Below are 12,314 nucleotides of genomic sequence, written 5' to 3' on the forward strand. Positions count from 1 at the left end.
TATCGCACAGCCCTGGCTTACGTGTGAGACAGGAGAGAGGGAGCCGGCTCCATGGGTGTCAGCTTGCTCTCCATATCGCACTGCCCTGGCTTACGTGTCAGACAGGAGAGAGGGAGCCGGCCCCATGGGCGTCAGCTTGCTCTCCATATCGTACTGCCCAGGCTTACGTGTGAGACAGGAGAGAGGGATCCGGCTCCATGGGCGTCAGCTTGCTCTCCATATCGCACTGTCCTGGCTTACGTGGGGCACAGGAGAGAGGGAGCCGGCTCCATGGGCGTCAGCTTGCTCTCCATATCACACTGCGCTAGCTTACGTGTGAGACAGGAGAGATGGAGCCGGCTCCATGGGCGTCAGCTTGCTCTCCGTATCGCACTGCCCGGCTTACGTGTGAGACAGGAGAGAGGGAGCCGGCTCCATTGGCGTCAGCTTGCTCTCCATATCGCACTGCCCTGGCTTACGTGTGAGACAGGAGAGAGGGAGCCGGCTCCATGGGCGTCAGCTTGCTCTCCGTATCGTACTGCCCCGGCTTACGTGTGAGACAGGGGAGAGGGACCCGGCTCCATGAGCGTCAGCTTGCTCTCCGTATCGCACTGTCCTGGCTTACGTGTGAGACAGGAGAGAGGGCGCCGGCTCCATGGGCGTCAGCTTGCTCTCCGTATCGTACTGCCCTGGCTTACGTGTGAGACAGGAGAGAGGGAGCCGGCTCCATGGGTGTCAGCTTGCTCTCCATATCGCACTGCCCTGGCTTACGTGTGAGACAGGAGAGAGGGAGCCGGCTCCATGGGTGTCAGCTTGCTCTCCATATCGCACTGCCCTGGCTTACGTGTGAGACAGGAGAGAGGGAGCCGGCTCCATGGCCGTCAGCTTGCTCTCCGTATCGCACAGCCCTGGCTTACGTGTGAGACAGGAGAGAGGGAGCCGGCTCCATGGGTGTCAGCTTGCTCTCCATATCGCACTGCCCAGGCTTACGTGTCAGACAGGAGAGAGGGAGCCGGCCCCATGAGTGTCAGCTTGCTCTCCGTACCGCACAGCCCTGTCTTACGTGTGAGACAGGAGAGAGAGAGCCGGCTCCATGGGTGACAGCTTGCTGTCCGTATCGCACTGTCCTGGCTTACGTGTGAGACAGGAGAGAGGGAGCCGGCTCCATGGGTGTCAGCTTGCTCTCCATATCGCACTGCCCTGGCTTACGTGTGAGACAGGAGAGAGGGAGCCGGCTCCATGGGCGTCAGCTTGCTCTCCGTAACGCACTGTCCTGGCTTACGTGTGGCACAGGAGAGAGGGAGCCGGCTCCATGGGCGTCAGCTTGCTCTCCGTATCACACTGCCCAGGCTTTCGTGTGAGACAGGAGAGAGGGAGCCAGCTCCATGGGTGTCAGCTTGCTCTCCATATCGCACTGCCCTGGCTTACGTGTGAGACAGGAGAGAGGGAGCCGGCTCCATGGGTGTCAGCTTGCTCTCCATATCGCACTGCCCTGGCTTACGTGTCAGACAGGAGAGAGGGAGCCGGCTCCATGGGAGTCAGCTTGCTCTCCATATCGCACTGCCCTGGCTTACGTGTGAGACAGGAGAGAGGGAGCCGGCTCCATGGGCGTCAGCTTGCTCTCCGTATCGCACTGCCCAGGCTTTCGTGTGAGACAGGAGAGAGGGAGCCAGCTCCATGGGTGTCAGCTTGCTCTCCATATCGCACTGCCCTGGCTTACGTGTGAGACAGGAGAGAGGGAGCCGGCTCCATGGGTGTCAGCTTGCTCTCCATATCGCACTGCCCTGGCTTACGTGTGAGACAGGAGAGAGGGCTCCGGCTCCATGGGTGTCAGCTTGCTCTCCATATCGCACTGCCCTGGCTTACGTGTGAGACAGGAGAGAGGGAGCCGGCTCCATGGGCGTCAGCTTGCTCTCCGTATCGCACAGCCCTGGCTTACGTGTGAGACAGGAGAGAGGGAGCCGGCTACATGGGTGTCAGCTTGCTCTCCATATCGCACTGCCCTGGCTTACGTGTCAGACAGGAGAGAGGGAGCCGGCCCCATGAGTGTCAGCTTGCTCTCCGTACCGCACAGCCCTGTCTTACGTGTGAGACAGGAGAGAGAGAGCCGGCTCCATGGGTGACAGCTTGCTGTCCGTATCGCACTGTCCTGGCTTACGTGTGAGACAGGAGAGAGGGAGCCGGCTCCATGTGCGTCAGCTTGCTCTCCATATCGCACTGCCCTGGCTTACGTGTGAGACAGGAGAGAGGGAGCCGGCTCCATGGGCGTCAGCTTGCTCTCCATATCACACTGCACTGGCTTACACATGAGACAGGAGAGAGGGAGCCGGCTCCATGGGCGTCAGCTTGCTCTCCATATCGTACTGCCCTGGCTTACGTGTGAGACAGGAGAGAGGGAGCCGGCTCCATGGGTGTCAGCTTGCTCTCCATATCGCACTTCCCTGGCTTACGTGTGAGACAGGAGAGAGGGAGCCGGCTCCATGGGCGTCAGCTTGCTCTCCGTATCGCACAGCCCTGGCTTACGTGTGAGACAGGAGAGATGGAGCCGGCTCCAGGAGCGTCAGCTTGCTCTCCGTATGGCACTTCCCTGGCTAACGTGTGAGACAGGAGAGAGGGAGCCGGCTCCATGGGTGTCAGCTTGCTCTCCATATCGCACTGCCCTGGCTTACGTGTGAGACAGGAGAGAGGGAGCCGGCTCCATGGGCGTCAGCTTGCTCTCCGTAACGCACTGTCCTGGCTTACGTGTGGCACAGGAGAGAGGGAGCCGGCTCCATGGGCGTCAGCTTGCTCTCCGTATCACACTGCCCAGGCTTTCGTGTGAGACAGGAGAGAGGGAGCCAGCTCCATGGGTGTCAGCTTGCTCTCCATATCGCACTGCCCTGGCTTACGTGTGAGACAGGAGAGAGGGAGCCGGCTCCATGGGTGTCAGCTTGCTCTCCATATCGCACTGCCCTGGCTTACGTGTCAGACAGGAGAGAGGGAGCCGGCTCCATGGGAGTCAGCTTGCTCTCCATATCGCACTGCCCTGGCTTACGTGTGAGACAGGAGAGAGGGAGCCGGCTCCATGGGCGTCAGCTTGCTCTCCGTATCGCACTGCCCAGGCTTTCGTGTGAGACAGGAGAGAGGGAGCCAGCTCCATGGGTGTCAGCTTGCTCTCCATATCGCACTGCCCTGGCTTACGTGTGAGACAGGAGAGAGGGAGCCGGCTCCATGGGTGTCAGCTTGCTCTCCATATCGCACTGCCCTGGCTTACGTGTGAGACAGGAGAGAGGGCTCCGGCTCCATGGGTGTCAGCTTGCTCTCCATATCGCACTGCCCTGGCTTACGTGTGAGACAGGAGAGAGGGAGCCGGCTCCATGGGCGTCAGCTTGCTCTCCGTATCGCACAGCCCTGGCTTACGTGTGAGACAGGAGAGAGGGAGCCGGCTCCATGGGTGTCAGCTTGCTCTCCATATCGCACTGCCCTGGCTTACGTGTCAGACAGGAGAGAGGGAGCCGGCCCCATGAGTGTCAGCTTGCTCTCCGTACCGCACAGCCCTGTCTTACGTGTGAGACAGGAGAGAGAGAGCCGGCTCCATGGGTGACAGCTTGCTGTCCGTATCGCACTGTCCTGGCTTACGTGTGAGACAGGAGAGAGGGAGCCGGCTCCATGTGCGTCAGCTTGCTCTCCATATCGCACTGCTCTGGCTTACGTGTGAGACAGGAGAGAGGGAGCTGGCTCCATGGGCGTCAGCTTGCTCTCCGTAACGCACTGCCCTGGCTTTCGTGTAAGACAGGAGAGAGGGAGCCGGCTCCATGGGCGTCAGCTTGCTCTCCGTATCGCACTGCCCTGGCTTACGTGTGAGACAGGAGAGAGGGAGCCGGCTCCATGGGCGTGAGCTTGCTCTCCATATCGCACTGCCCTGGCTTACGTGTCAGACAGGAAAGAGGGAGCCGGCTCCATGGGCCTCAGTTTGCTCTCCATATCGCACTGCCCTGGCTTAAGTGTGAGTCAGGAGAGAGGGAGCCGGCTCCATGGGCGTCAGCTTGTTCTCCATATCGCACTGCCCTGGCTTACGTGTGAAATAGGAGAGAGGGAGCCCCCTCCATTGGCGTCAGCTTGCTCTACATATCGCACTGCCCTGGCTTACGTGTGAGACAGGGGAGAGGGAGCCGGCTCCATGGGCGTCAGCTTGCTCTCCGTATCGTACTGCCCTGGTTTAAGTGTGACACAGGAGAGAGGGAGCCGGCTCCATGGGCGTCAGCTTGCTCTCCGTATCGCACTGTCCTGGCTTACGTGTGAGACAGGAGAGAGGGAGCCGGCTGCATAGGCATCAGCTTGCTCTCCATATCGCATTGCCCAGGCTTACGTGTGAGACAGGAGAGAGGGACCCTGCTCCATCGGTGTCAGCTTGCTCTCCATATCGCACTGCGCTGGCTTACGTGTGAGACAGGAGAGAGGGAGCCGGCTCCATGGGCGTCAGCTTGCTCTCCATATCGCACAGCCCTGGTTTACGTGTGAGACAGGAGAGAGGGAGTCGGCTCCATGGGCGTCAGCTTGCTCTCCGTATCGCACTGCCCTGGTTTACGTGTGAGACAGGAGAGAGGGAGCCGGCTCCATGGGCGTCAGCTTGCTCTCCATATCGCACTGCCCTGGCTTACGTGTGGCACAGGAGAGATGGAGCCGGCTCCATGGGCGTCAGATTGCTCTCCATATCGCACTGCCCTGGCTTACGTGTGAGACGGGGGAGAGGGAGCCGGCTCCATGGGCGTCAGCTTGCTCTCCGTATCGCACTGTCCTGGCTTACGTGTGAGACAGGAGAGAGGGAGCCGGCTCCATGGGCGTAAGCTTGCTCTCCGTATCGTACTGCCCTGGTTTAAGTGTGACACAGGAGAGAGGGAGCCGACTCCATGGGCGTCAGCTTGCTCTCCGTAACGCACTGTCCTGGCTTACGTGTGGCACAGGAGAGAGGGAGCCGGCTCCATGGGCGTCAGCTTGCTCTCCGTATCGTCCTGCCCTGGCTTACGTGTGAGACAGCAAAGAGGGAGCCGGCTCCATGGGCGTCAGCTTGCTCTCCGTATCGCACTGCCCAGGCTTTCGTGTGAGACAGGAGAGAGGGAGCCAGCTCCATGGGTGTCAGCTTGCTCTCCATATCGCACTGCCCTGGCTTACGTGTGAGACAGGAGAGAGGGAGCCGGCTCCAAGGGTGTCAGCTTGCTCTCCATATCGCACTGCCCTGGCTTACGTGTGAGACAGGAGAGAGGGAGCCGGCTCCATGGGTGTCAGCTTGCTCTCCATATCGCACTGCCCTGGCTTACGTGTGAGACAGGAGAGAGGGAGCCGGCTCCATGGGCGTCAGCTTGCTCTCCGTATCGCACAGCCCTGGCTTACGTGTGAGACAGGAGAGAGAGAGCCGGCTCCAGGAGCGTCAGCTTGCTCACCGTATCGCACTGCCCTGGCTTACGTGTGAGACAGGAGAGAGAGAGCCGGCTCCATGAGTGTCAGCTTGCTCTCCGTACCGCACAGCCCTGTCTTACGTGTGAGACAGGAGAGAGAGAGCCGGCTCCATGGGCGACAGCTTGCTGTCCGTATCGCACTGTCCTGGCTTACGTGTGAGACAGGAGAGAGGGAGCCGGCTCCATGTGCGTCAGCTTCCTCTCCATATCGCACTGCTCTGGCTTACGTGTGAGACAGGAGAGAGGGAGCTGGCTCCATGGGCGTCAGCTTGCTCTCCGTAACGCACTGCCCTGGCTTTCGTGTAAGACAGGAGAAAGGGAGCCGGCTCCATGGGCGTCAGCTTGCTCTCCGTATCGCACTGACCTGGCTTACGTGTGAGACAGGAGAGAGGGAGCCGGCTCCATGGGCCTCAGCTTGCTCTCCATATCGGACTGCCCTGGCTTACGTGTGAGACAGGAGAGAGGGAGCCGGCTCCAAGGGCATTAGCTTGCTCTCCATATCGCACTGCCCTGTTTTAAGTGTGACACAGGAGAGAGGGAGCCGGCTCCATGGGCGTCAGCTTGCTCTCTGTATCGCACTGCCCCGGCTTACGTGTGGCACAGGAGAGAGGGAGCCGGCTCCATGGGCATCAGCTTGCTCACCGTATCGTACTGCCCTGTCTTAAGTGTGAGACAGGAGAGAGGTAGCCGGCTCCATGGGCGTCAGCTTGCTCTCCGTATCGCACTGCCCTGGCTTACGTGTGAGACAGGAGAGAGGGAGCCGGCCCCATGGGCGTCAGCTTGCTCTCCATATCGTACTGCCCAGGCTTACGTGTGAGACAGGAGAGAGGGATCCGGCTCCATGGGCGTCAGCTTGCTCTCCATATCGCACTGTCCTGGCTTACGTGGGGCACAGGAGAGAGGGAGCCGGCTCCATGGGCGTCAGCTTGCTCTCCATATCACACTGCGCTAGCTTACGTGTGAGACAGGAGAGATGGAGCCGGCTCCATGGGCGTCAGCTTGCTCTCCGTATCGCACTGCCCTGGCTTACGTGTGAGACAGGAGAGAGGGAGCCGGCTCCATTGGCGTCAGCTTGCTCTCCATATCGCACTGCCCGGGCTTACGTGTGAGACAGGAGAGAGGGAGCCGGCTCCATTGGCGTCAGCTTGCTCTCCGTATCGCACTGCCCCGGCTTACGTGTGAGACAGGGGAGAGGGAGCCGGCTCCATGGGCGTCAGCTTGCTCTCCGTATCGTACTGCCCCGGCTTACGTGTGAGACAGGGGAGAGGGACCCGGCTCCATGGGCGTCAGCTTGCTCTCCGTATCGCACTGTCCTGGCTTACGTGTGAGACAGGAGAGAGGGAGCCGGCTCCATGGGCGTCAGCTTGCTCTCCGTATCGCACAGCCCTGGCTTACGTGTGAGACAGGAGAGATGGAGCCGGCTCCAGGAGCGTCAGCTTGCTCTCCGTATCGCACTTCCCTGGCTAACGTGTGAGACAGGAGAGAGGGACCCTGCTCCTTCGGTGTCAGCTTGCTCTCCATATCGCACTGCGCTGGCTTACGTGTGAGACAGGAGAGAGGGAGCCGGCTCCATGGGCGTCAGCTTGCTCTCCATATCGCACTGCCCCGGCTTACGTGTGAGACAGGGGAGAGGGACCCGGCTGCATGGGCGTCAGCTTGCTCTCCGTATCGCACTGTCCTGGCTTACGTGTGAGACAGGAGAGTGGGCGCCGGCTCCATGGGCGTCAGCTTGCTCTCCGTATCGTACTGCCCTGGTTTAAGTGTGACACAGGAGAGTGGGAGCCGGCTCCATGGGCGTCAGCTTGCTCTCCATATCGCACTGCCCTGGCTTACGTGTGAGACAGGCGAGAGGGAGCCGGCTCCATGGGTGTCAGCTTGCTCTCCATATCGCACTGCCCTGGCTTACACATGAGACAGGAGAGAGGGAGCCGGCTCCATGGGCGTCAGCTTGCTCTCGATATCGCACTGCCCTGGCTTACGTGTGAGACAGGAGAGAGGGAGCCGGCTCCATGGGCGTCAGCTTGCTCTCCATATCACACTGCAGTGGCTTACACATGAGACAGGAGATAGGGAGCCGGCTCCATGGGCGTCAGCTTGCTCTCCGTATCGCACTGCCCTGGCTTACGTGTGAGACAGGAGAGAGGGAGCCGGCTCCATGGGCGTCAGCTTGCTCTCCATATCGTACTGCCCTGGCTTACGTGTGAGACAGGAGAGAGGGAGCCGGCTCCATGGGTGTCAGCTTGCTCTCCATATCGCACTTCCCTGTCTTACGTGTGAGACAGGAGAGAGGGAGCCGGCTCCATGGGCGTCAGCTTGCTCTCCGTATCGCACTGCAATGGCTTACGTGTGAGACAGGAGAGAGGGAGCCGGCTCCATGGGCCTCAGCTTGCTCTCCATATCGGACTGCCCTGGCTTACGTGTGAGACAGGAGAGAGGGAGCCGGCTCCAAGGGCATTAGCTTGCTCTCCATATCGCACTGCCCTGTTTTAAGTGTGACACAGGAGAGAGGGAGCCGGCTCCATGGGCGTCAGCTTGCTCTCTGTATCGCACTGCCCCGGCTTACGTGTGGCACAGGAGAGAGGGAGCCGGCTCCATGGGCGTCAGCTTGCTCACCGTATCGTACTGCCCTGGCTTAAGTGTGAGACAGGAGAGAGGTAGCCGGCTCCATGGGCGTCAGCTTGCTCTCCGTATCGCACTGCCCTGGCTTACGTGTGAGACAGGAGAGAGGGAGCCGGCCCCATGGGCGTCAGCTTGCTCTCCATATCGTACTGCCCAGGCTTACGTGTGAGACAGGAGAGAGGGATCCGGCTCCATGGGCGTCAGCTTGCTCTCCATATCGCACTGTCCTGGCTTACGTGGGGCACAGGAGAGAGGGAGCCGGCTCCATGGGCGTCAGCTTGCTCTCCATATCACACTGCGCTAGCTTACGTGTGAGACAGGAGAGATGGAGCCGGCTCCATGGGCGTCAGCTTGCTCTCCGTATCGCACTGCCCTGGCTTACGTGTGAGACAGGAGAGAGGGAGCCGGCTCCATGGGCGTCAGCTTGCTCTCCGTATCGTACTGCCCCGGCTTACGTGTGAGACAGGGGAGAGGGACCCGGCTCCATGGGCGTCAGCTTGCTCTCCGTATCGCCCTGTCCTGGCTTACGTGTGAGACAGGAGAGAGGGCGCCGGCTCCATGGGCGTCAGCTTGCTCTCCGTATCGTACTGCCCTGGTTTAAGTGTGACACAGGAGAGAGGGAGCCGGCTCCATGGGCGTCAGCTTGCTCTCCGTATCGCACTGCCCTGGCTTACGTGTGAGACAGGAGAGAGGGAGCCGGCTCCATGGGTGTCAGCTTGCTCTCCATATCGCACTGCCCTGGCTTACACATGAGACAGGAGAGAGGGAGCCGGCTCCATGGGCGTCAGCTTGCTCTCCATATCTCACTGCACTGGCTTACACATGAGACAGGAGCGAGGGAGCCGGCTCCATGGGCGTCAGCTTGCTCTCCGTATCGCACTGCCCTGGCTTACGTGTGAGACAGGAGAGAGGGAGCCGGCTCCATGGGCGTCAGCTTGCTCTCCATATCGTACTGCCCTGGCTTACGTGTGAGACAGGAGAGAGGGAGCCGGCTCCATGGGTGTCAGCTTGCTCTCCATATCGCACTTCCCTGTCTTACGTGTGAGACAGGAGAGAGGGAGCCGGCTCCATGGGCGTCAGCTTGCTCTCCGTATCGCACAGCCCTGGCTTACGTGTGAGACAGGAGAGATGGAGCCGGCTCCAGGAGCGTCAGCTTGCTCTCCGTATCGCACTTCCCTGGCTAACGTGTGAGACAGGAGAGAGAGAGCCGGCTCCATGGGTGTCAGCTTGCTCTCCGTATCGCAGTGCCCTGGCTTTCGTGTGAGACAGGAGAGAGGGACCCTGCTCCTTCGGTGTCAGCTTGCTCTCCATATCGCACTGCGCTGGCTTACGTGTGAGACAGGAGAGAGGGAGCCGGCTCCATGGGCGTCAGCTTGCTCTCCATATCGCACTGCCCTGGTTTACGTGTGAGACAGGAGAGAGGGAGTCGGCTCCATTGGCGTCAGCTTGCTCTCCGTATCGCACTGCCCTGGCTTACGTGTGAGACAGGAGAGAGGGAGCCGGCTCCATGGGCGTCAGCTTGCTCTCCATATCGCACTGCCCTGGCTTACGTGTGGCACAGGAGAGATGGAGCCGGCTCAATGGGCGTCAGCTTGCTCTCCATATCGTACTGCCCTGGCTTACGGGTGAGACAGGGGAGAGGGAGCCGTCTCCATGGGCGTCAGCTTGCTCTCCGTATCGTACTGCCCTGGCTTACGTGTGAGACAGGAGAGAGGGAGCCGGCTCCATGGGCTTCAGCTTGCTCTCCGTATCGCACTGCCCAGGCTTTCGTGTGAGACAGGAGAGAGGGAGCCAGCTCCATGGGTGTCAGCTTGCTCTCCATATCGCACTGCCCTGGCTTACGTGTGAGACAGGAGAGAGGGAGCAGGCTCCATGGGTGTCAGCTTGCTCTCCATATCGCACTGCCCTGGCTTACGTGTGAGACAGGAGAGAGGGAGCCGGCTCCATGGGCGTCAGCTTGCTCTCCGTATCGCACAGCCCTGGCTTACGTGTGAGACAGGAGAGAGAGAGCCGGCTCCAGGAGCGTCAGCTTGCTCTCCGTATCGCACTGCCCTGGCTTACGTGTGAGACAGGAGAGAGGGAGCCGGCTCCATGGACGTCGGCTTGCTCTCCATATCGCACTGCTCTGGCTTACGTGTGAGACAGGAGAGAGGCAGCCGGCTCCATGGGCGTCAGCTTGCTCTCCATATCGCACTACACTGGCTTACGTGTGAGACAGGAGAGAGGGAGCCGGCTCCATGGGCGTCAGCTTGCTCTCCATATCGCCCTGCCCTGGCTTACGTGTCAGACAGGAGAGAGGGAACTGGCTCCATGGGCGTCAGCTTGCTCTCCGTAACGCACTGCCGAGCTTTCGTGTGAGACAGGAGAGAGGGAGCCGGCTCCATGGGCGTCAGCTTGCTCTCCATATCGCACTGCCCTGGCTTACGTGTGAGACAGGAGAGAGGGAGCCGGCTCCATGGGCGTCAGCTTGCTCTCCATATCGCACGGCCCTGGCTTACGTGTCAGACAGGAGAGAGGGAGCCGGCTCCATGGGACTAAGCTTGCTCTCCATATCGGACTGCCCTGGCTTACATGTGAGACAGGAGAGAGGGAGCCGGCTCCATGGGCTTCAGCTTGCTCTCCAGATCGCACTGCCCTGGCTTACGTGTGAGATAGGAGAGAGGGAGACCCCTCCATTGGCGTCAGCTTGCTCTCCATATCGCACTGCCCTGGCTTACGTGTGAGACAGGGGAGAGGGAGCCGGCTCCATGGGCGTCAGCTTGCTCTCCGTATCGTACTGCCCTGGTTTAAGTGTGACTCAGGAGAGAGGGAGCCGGCTCCATGGGCGTCAGCTTGCTCTCCGTATCGTACTGCCCTGGCTTAAGTGTGAGACAGGAGAGAGGCAGCCGGCTCCATGGGCGTCAGCTTGCTCTCCGTATCGCACTGCCCTGGCTTACGTGTGAGACAGGAGAGAGGGAGCCGGCCCCATGGGCGTCAGCTTGCTCTCCATATCGCACTGCCCAGGCTTACGTGTGAGACAGGAGAGAGGGAGCCGGCTCCATGGGCGTCAGCTTGCTCTCCATTTCGCTCTGCCCTGGCTTACGTGTGAGACAGGAGAGAGGGAGCCGGCTCCATGGGCGTCAGCTTGCTCTCCATATCACACTGCCCTGGCTTACGTGTGAGACAGGAGAGAGGGAGCCGGCTCCATGGGCGTCAGCTTGCTATCCATATCACACTGCCCTGGCTTACGTGTCAGACAGGAGAGAGGGAGCTGGCTCCATGGGCCTCAGCTTGCTCTCCATATCGCACTTCCCTGGCTTTCGTGTGAGACACGAGAGAGGGAGCGGACCCCATGGGCGTCAGCTTGCTCTCCGTATCGCACTGCCCTGGCTTACGTGTGAGACAGGAGAGAGGGAGCCGGCTCCATGGGCGTCAGCTTGCTCTCCATATCGCATTGCCCAGGCTTACATGTGAGACAGGAGAGAGGGAGCCGGCTCCATGGGCGTCAGCTTGCTCTCCATATCGCACTGCCCTGGCTTACGTGTGAGACACGAGAGTGGGAGCAGGCTCCATGGGCGTCAGCTTGCTCTCCATATCGCACTGACCTGCCTTACATGTGAGACAGGAGAGAGGGAGCCGGCTCCATGGGCCTCAGATTGCTCTCCATATCGCACTGACCTGCCTTACATGTGAGACAGGAGAGAGGGAGCCCGCTCCATGGGCGTCAGCTTGCTCTGCACATCGAACTGCCCTGGCTTACGTCTGAGACATGAGAGAGAGAGCCCCCTCCATGCGGGTCAGCTTGCTCTCCGTATCGCACTGCCCTGGCTTACGTGTGAGACAAGAGAGAGGGAGCCGGCTCCATGGGCGTCAGCTTGCTCTCCATATCGCACTGCCCTGGCTTACGTGTGAGACAGGAGAGAGGGAGCCGGCTCCATGGGCGTCAGCTTGCTCTCCATATCGCACTGCCCTGGCTTACCTGTGAGACAGGAGAGAGGGAGCCGGCTCCATGGGCGTCAGCTTGCTCTCCATATCGCACTGCCCTGGCTTACGTGTGAGACAGGAGAGAAGGAGCCGGCTCCATGGGCGTCAGTTTGCTCTCCATATCGTACAGCCCTGGCTTACCTGTGAGACAGGAGAGAGGGAGCCGGCTCCATGGGCGTCAGCTTGCTCTCCATATCACACTGCCCTGGCTTACGTGTGAGACAGGAGAGAGGAAGACGTCTCCATGGGCGTCAGCTTGTTCTCCATATCGCACTGCCCTGGCTTAAGTGTGAGACATGAGAGAGGGAGCCGGCTCCA

Source organism: Hemitrygon akajei, chromosome 28, assembly GCF_048418815.1.
Source record: "Hemitrygon akajei chromosome 28, sHemAka1.3, whole genome shotgun sequence".
NCBI lineage: Eukaryota > Metazoa > Chordata > Chondrichthyes > Myliobatiformes > Dasyatidae > Hemitrygon > Hemitrygon akajei.